Source organism: Tupaia chinensis, unplaced genomic scaffold (genome assembly GCF_000334495.1).
Source record: "Tupaia chinensis unplaced genomic scaffold, TupChi_1.0 Scaffold000037_3, whole genome shotgun sequence".
Taxonomy (NCBI): Eukaryota; Metazoa; Chordata; class Mammalia; order Scandentia; family Tupaiidae; genus Tupaia; species Tupaia belangeri.
In genome coordinates, this window is record NW_006159486.1 from 1,418,481 (window position 1) to 1,426,555 (window position 8,075).

The 8,075-nt window shown below is 37.3% G+C and overlaps 1 pseudogene; it reads right to left on the reverse strand.

Annotated features, from left to right (window-relative positions):
- Nucleotides 1-7,053: 7,053 nt before the first annotated feature.
- Nucleotides 7,054-7,603, reverse strand: LOC102480170 (myosin light polypeptide 6-like; annotated as a pseudogene).
- Between the last annotated feature and the right edge of the window lie 472 nt (nt 7,604-8,075).

Below are 8,075 nucleotides of genomic sequence, written 5' to 3' on the forward strand. Positions count from 1 at the left end.
ATACATATATACACATATGCATATTAAGAAAATAGAGATTAATGATTAATGAGTAGTGTCAAAAGTAGCAAAACATCTATATACAGATGAAAAATTCTAAAGGTAATTTTTAAGAGAAAATAAAAATGTTGATATTTTAGTAAACTTATTTTGTAAAATACTTATGGGGTTGAAATCAAATTATAGTGGAATGCAGATTTAGAGGCATTTACATGAGAGACATAAACATACAGTTTGCCTTTTAAAAACTGTTCATAGGGAAATGGAAAAACATAGAAGATAATGAGAATAATTATAAAGTTGATTATTATAATAAAATTATTTATTTACTTATTTTTTAGAGGTTTTTGCTATAAGGTGCGTGCACTCGCCAGAGAGACAGAGAAATCACCCCCCAGGGGGGATGGCCAAGCTGCAATCCCTTCTCCATTCTCCTCTTGGGATCTTGGGCACGCTCGCACACGCGCCCAGCGTGAGTTTCAAGCCACCCGGTCCAGGACGTGAACCACTGTCGACTACGTGAGAGTCCAGCGACATAGCCATTATGCTAACTGCTGGTCCCTATAATAAAATTATTTTGATAGTATGAACACAGTATATCAATTTCAAGTATTTGTCATTTGTTTACTGCACTGACAATTTTACACACTTTTTGTAGTTTATTTATTTCAATTTTTCTGACAATATTGAAGTGATATTTTAACAACTATCCCAGTTTTACAAATAAGAAAACTGAGGCATAAAAAGATTAGCCTAGCTGTATCTTGAGAACTTTGTTCAAAAAACCTTTCTCTTGAGACTCAGGAATAATGCAATTAATTCAACACAGACTTTCTTTGTGATAGTTGAGACATGGTGCACGATAGCTTGTATTTACCTTTTTTTTTTTGACATAAGTCAAAATATAAGTCCAGGTTTATCTTACTATGATTGCCATTTGAGTCATAAATGGTAAAGCTCATTTGGAGAAAAAATTGGCAACATCTTAAGTAAAAATTGCTCATTTCCTTTTGGGACTATATCCACAAATGAATGTCTCAACGTGAGGATAACATTTTTTGTTTCCTTCACTTGAAGCTAAGCAGATGTTTATGGATGCTGAAACCAATACAATGTGATGGAAGCAATGGTGTATGGCTTTCAAGACTTACTTGAAACAGGCAATATGGCTGAATTCTGACTTCTTTCCTCTCTTGGGAAGCTTTCTCTGGGAATCCAGCCAACATATTGTAAAGAAGCTTAGGCCATGGAGAGGCATTGAGAGGTTTTTCCATTGACAGCCCCAGTCTCAGAGCTGTCCATCAGTTTCAACATCAGATATATTCCAATTCTTGGCCTTAATTTTTATAGCTGGTGCCTTCAATATAACAGGGCAGACAGAAGTTATCATTGTATCCTGTCTGAATTTTTGAACCAGAGAATCCATGAGAGATTGTAAGTGATCATTATATCCATGAGGTTTTGAAATAATTTGCTCCACAATAGGTAAATAACATGCCTTTGCTCTAGTAATTCCAAGTTTGGTGTGTACTCAGGAAGATCTCTCTGGCAATAAGTTACCTAAATTCTGTTTGTTGAGATATAATTTTTAAGGGCAAGGAACTTAAAAATCTAAATGTTCATAAGGAGGCACTGACTAGACAGTCTTGGGATATTTATACTATAAAATACTGTCCATAGTTCACATACACACACACACACACACACACATATGGAAAGTTCTTCAATTCAAACAATTGCATAAAAATAACAAGGTACAGAAGTGACTGTAACACATAAAGCACACACATACATACCTCTTAAAATAATAATGCATATTTTCTACTGAAAATAAAAGTAAGTGAAAAATTATCTCACATGGTGCACATAAGAATGGTATTTTAGATTCGATCTAATATAAGCTAAATAGAAAGAGAAATAAGTTTGAGGAGCTTGTCTATGTCAGTTATAGGCTAGGAGTCTCTCTGATATTATTAAACTTATTTTGCATAATAATCCATGACAGATTTTAAAAATTATTTATTTATTTTTGGAGAGATTTTTCCTATAGGGTGCAGGTGCTAGACAGAGAGAGATACAGACAGATGGAAAGCAAGAAACAACTCCCTGGGAAGGATGGCCATGCAACAATCCCTTCTCCATTCTCCTCTTGGGATTATAGGCATGCATGCACATGTGCCTGGCATGGGTTTTAAGCCACCAAGGTTCAAGACTCAAACAGCAGTCAAGTTTATGGGAGTCCAGCTCATTAACCACTAGATCACCTGTTGGCCCCTTTTTTTTTTTAGTAAAAGAAAAAATGTGGTATCCTGTCAGTGGAATGGAAACAATAATTGGCCAACTATATGTATAATTGCCTCATAAGAGTTTAATTTCTGCATGATTAGCACCCATTAGCTCTTTTAAAAGTATTTGTTGTTTATAAAATGTACATTTAGTTATATAATTTACTAATCCCACCTAGTTCAGGTTTCCTCATGTTCAGTAACAAGAGGTTAAGCCAATATATTCTTTTAACTCTAAAATTCCAAAGCAAGTTAATCTTAGTGAACCTGCTATGATATTTTTACTCAGGTTATTTGTCGCTTTTTTCCTACTATGACTGATCTCTGAGCACATCTAAATCAAGAATATTCAGAGTTCTTCTGAGTTATTTTTGAAGATTATAAAGAGTGAAACACAAAGTTCACTCTCAAAAGTACTGGCAAATGCTGTTTATGTTAAACTTGTTTATTCATTGATACCAAGTCCACATGTATATGTAACCCATCATCCAGTTGAGTGTAATGGAGTTTGGGTATGGCTTTGTTGAAATCTCATTCTATTATGTGAGGAAACCAGAACTTCTCTGATGGCTTTATCAAAACTGATATACAGAGGCCAGTAGGTGGCATGCTGATTAAGGTACTGGACTCCCACATGGTCAGCTGCCATTAGAATCTTGAATGTGGAGACTTGCTCTCTCTCTCTCTTTCTCTCTCTCTCATGAGTATATGTGTCCTATAGCAAATTGAAATAATAATGACAATAGTAATTAAATTAAATAAATAAGTTTTTTTTAAATACCTGATGTACAAATTCTGAGTTTTGTTTCAACCACATGACTGTGCTTGGGTTTTATGAGAAGAGGCCTTATTACATTTGACATTTGCATTTTGACTTAAGTTAATTCCAGTTTAGTTTTTATTCATTGCAAATCAAACATTTCTGACAAAGCTAAGATCTTACACTGAGAAGTTAAGAGAGCAAAGAATGGGGATGAAAGACAATTTTAAATAAAGAATAGTAAAAAAAAAAAAAAAATTCCAGTGATATCCAAGAGTATGAAATAGTCATGAGGCTGTCAGAGGTTGAGATGCCTGGTTACACGTATATTCTCATGTATGTATTTCATATGTCCTGTATCTATACAGACAAATATTAAATAAGTAAGTATGGAGTGAGTGGGAAGGGAGATTAGCAGCAAGTGATTGAGATTCTCTCTCAAGACAGGAACCAGGTAATGTAGGCCTAATGAATTAACTGTGTTATATTTAAAGTCTTTGTGATGTGTTGGTTCTACTTAATTCTTAACTGCACGTTTCTTAAATGAATCCGATTTAACTCATCATGAATGTTCAGGTACTCAAATTTATCATCTTATGCCGATGCTATCCATCTTGTATATATAGTGCTGTGCTTTGTCACTTGGCCATTATTCTACCCATTAGTTTCCTCGAACATATTCTTTTCTATAATAATGAGTCAGTGTCAAGATATCTTGTGGTAAGATCTTGATATATTTTTGAACTGGAGGACTCCGTTAAAAAATGAGTCAATGATGAAGGATTGTCTCGTACTGAAGAGAAAAAAGGTAGAAATGTAATGAATCTGGACTTTGACATGTCATATATCTTATTCAGGGACACCCAAGAATTGCTAGGGAAAGTTGGAAATATGCCAAGAATCACCGTGGGAGCCTGGTGGCCAGGTTGATGATGATGCATTGTCATTTTACTTTTGGAAAATCCTGTGAGGCTCACTATGGAGTCTGGCAATAGCAATTACAATTACTGTACTTCATTTTATTCACTTGGGCAAAATAATGTCATTCCACTTAAAACATACAAAATTACAAACTAATAATAAAGCTCTCTTAATAGCCCTTAGAGTGAGGAGTTAACCTTGATGATAAAGTGATGTAGGGCTTAATAAACCTTGTTCCTGGCCAAGTCCCAGGGAGAATGAGTTCTGTGTGACTCAGCTGTATGGAATCAATAATAACTGACTCCTGTTTGGCACCAGTTGAATATGAGGTATGAACACAGCCCCCACTCACAGGTGTGAGATTTACCCAGCCTTTCCCTGCCACCTTCACAGTGCTTCCTTTTTTGTTTTTGCTTGTAATCAAATGACTACTCTCTCTTGAGGCAAATTTCAACCTCTCTAGTGTGTGTTTGACTATGCCTCCCTAACAAGGACAATTTCATAGATGTAAATTAAACACAGTTAAATGTCTTAGACATTTAGTGCCAAATACCAGTACATCTTGGGTTAATATCTATGAATGGTCAGTAGCAAGCTTTGTAGAAAATTCTCCATGGGGGTTGTATTCAAAGATTTTTTTATGAGAGAAAATGATTGAGCAGCTCTGGTTAGAGCTGTCATTTGAAAAAAAAAAAAAAAAACAAACTTATAAAGCCTGGACATTAGTTAAACATTACAGACCTGGAAAATTCATTTTGTAGTATTTTGAAGAAAGAACACTGGGACAAAGATTCCATATGACAAGATACTTGCCTAACTAAAGTCATCACTTTTTCTGTCTTGTGGACACACACACACACACACACACACACACACACACACAAATGCTTTCTTTTGAGTATCTTGAAAGAAAATAGAAATGAATATGTGACTTTACATAAACAAAAAAGAGCATAATATGTTGAATTATACTGATGTGTTTATGTACACACATTTGTATAAAATATATGTGAGTTGGAACCTGATTTGGCAGTGATGGCACTTGAGCTAGGACACACATGGGAAAGGTCCCAGGTTCACATCTAGGTACCTCCCTGAGTACAACAAGCAAACACAAGTGCCTGTAATGTAAGCCAACTGAAACCGGAGGTGGACTGCAACATGACAACTGGTTGGAGGGGCCTATCTCTCTGTATCCTCCGTCATGGAAGAAACGCATTTTAAAATTAACATTTTTCTAAAAATGTATGTGGGTCCATAGATATATTCCTTGTGTTAATGGGGAAATTAGCTTTTCAGAGGGTTATTTAAGTGGGTCTAAAATTGGTGCAGTAATAATTAGTTGTATGATCCAAATACGTAGTTGCCTAATTGTGTAATATTTGAGGCAAATGAAATTTGTGATTTAGCTTGACAAGTAGGTATTCCCATGACCAGTCCTGGACAATATTCTCTATTTGGAAGCTAACCCACTGGTATCCTCATTACCTATTAGATCTTTGGTTTGACTGATTGGATACATTATTTCATTAGATATGTTATTTCTATTTTACCTAAATAATAACATAAGTACATTTATTACATGGCTAATGACAATAGTTGAGACACCATGAAATCTAAGAGCCAGTTTAACTGTTAGAGTTATAATTATTTCTAGGACTGGTGAGCATCAGTTGAAGGTCTCTATGGTGGGGCTCTTTGCTCAATGTTCCAGGCTGAATGCCAGAGATAGGATAAAACCCCCAGGAAGTTTTGTGGATTTTGAGAATAAAGGGGCCCTGTGATTTATTTCTGATATAGAACACTGGGAAATAGTAGGAAAGGGCATTTTTGTAATACTCATTAACTGACAAGAATACAACATTTATAGAATGTAAGAAAGCATATGCATGAACTGGCCAGGTCCCTAAAAGATACCTGATCAGAGCTTGTAATTGGGGGCTAATTGCTATGGTCTGAATATTTGCATCCCTTCCAAAGTACATATGTTGAAATTCTGATATATGCAATAGTATTAGAAGGTGGGTCTTTGGGTACTGATTAGGTCATGAGGACAGCGTCCTCATGAATCAATTAGTGCCCTGATGAACTCCCTCACACCTCATAACATGTGAGGTCACAGTGAGAAAGTACCTAAGAGCCAGCACATGATTCCTCAGCAAACACCAAAACTTTAGTGCCTTGATCTGGGATTTCACAGTCTCCAGTGTTATGAGAAATACATTTTTACTGTTTATCTGCCATCCAGTTCATGTTTTGTTATAGCAGCCTGGTTGACCAAGACACCATTTGAGACTGTCCATGACAACAGTTGCTGGAGTGAAGTGATGACAGTAAAGAAGAGTTCACAACTTAACAGCCCTTAAGGACAAAAACCAACCTCTAACAAGACTCCATTTGAGGCTATGGTTAATTTAAGCCTGGACATTTGAGCTATCCCTCCATGGCAAAGGAAGGCAAAAGGGAGAAGTCTTCATTGGCTGAGAAAAATACTAGTGTGCTAAAGCTGTCTGATGTTAACCAGATTGCTATTTCTGCCAGTAGTCAGAGAAGGGTCTCAAAGTAAAGATGAAGTTATCATTAAAAAAAAAATTGAGGGGAACCAGCAGTTAGCGTAGTGGCTATGTCACTGGGCTCACACGTAGTCGACCGTGGTTCACATCCTGGACCTGGTGGCTTAAAACTCATGCCGGGCACGTGTGCATGCGTGCCCAAGATCCCGAGAGGAGAATGGAGGAGAAGGGATTGTGGCGTGGCCATCCCCCCTGAGGGGTGATTTCTCGCTTTCTGTCTCTCTGTGTCTCTCTGCCTGGCAAGCGCATGTACCCTATAGCAAAAACCTCTTAAAAAAATCGAGTTATATTTTTGCCTGAATTTATAGTTTGAAAATAAACATCTGCTTTTTGTTTGCATGCACACACAAACACACACATACACACACACACACATAGATGTAGAGCTTATACTGAGATTAAAGCATTTTGAACATTATAAAATGATGGATTCTTTTTTGGGGGGAGGAGGCACAGAGCAAGTTTATTTCCTGAATGCTGGCGGTAAACATCATCCAGGAGACACACGATGGGAAAGGTGCTGTGACCGGGAAGACTGGGACGCTTCAGGACTAGATACAGAGTCTCACACAGGGAAAAGCACAGGGTTCTGGGGTACTGGGCATGTCCTCAGCCATTCAGCACCACATGGACGAGCTCTTCATAGTTGATACAACCATTGCTGTCCTTGTGCCCTGCCACCAACATCTCTACTTCTTCCTCTGTCATCTTCTCCCCCAAAGTGACAAGGACGTGTCGGATTTCAGCACCCATGACGGTGCCATTCCCTTCCTTGTCAAACACCTGAAGGCCTTCAACGTAATCCTCATAGGTGCCCTGGTCCTTATTCTTGGCCACTGTCTGCAGCATGGGCAGGAAGTGCTCAAAGTCCAGCACTTTCACATTCATCTTGTCACTCTTGGGGTTCCCCAGGACCTTGAGCACCTCAGCATTGGTGGGATTCTGGCCCAGGGCCCTCGTCACATCCCCACACTGGCTGTACAGGATCTTGCCATTCCTGTTCGGTCAAACAGCTGGAAGACCTTCTTGAACTCTGTGGTCTGGTCTTTGGTGAAATCACACATATTGACTGCTCAGCTCTGTGGGACCTTTACTGCAATAATCATAAAATGATAGATTCTTGATTTTTTTTTAGACATTAAAAACTTGGACAGCGGAGACCAGCAGGTGGCGTGGTGGATAAGGCACTGGACACTCCCACATGGCCAACCATGGTTTGAGTCCCGGACCTGGTAGCTTGCTTTCTCACTTTCCCTCTCTCTCTCTGGTAAAATTTAAAAATATGCAAATGAATAAATAAAATAAAATTAAAAAAATTTTAAAAACTTGGACTGCTATAATTCAAATTTATAGAACAACTATTTACAAATATTTTAATATTATTTGCTTAATGACGGTACCTATGCAATTTTGATTTAATTTTATGATGAAGAGTTATAATCCAGAATTAATGTGATCAACTTTGCTTTTAGGTTTCTTTAAAAATTCTGTTTATTAAGTATTTAATGTTTTAATGATATCATGTGGAGAAGAGGA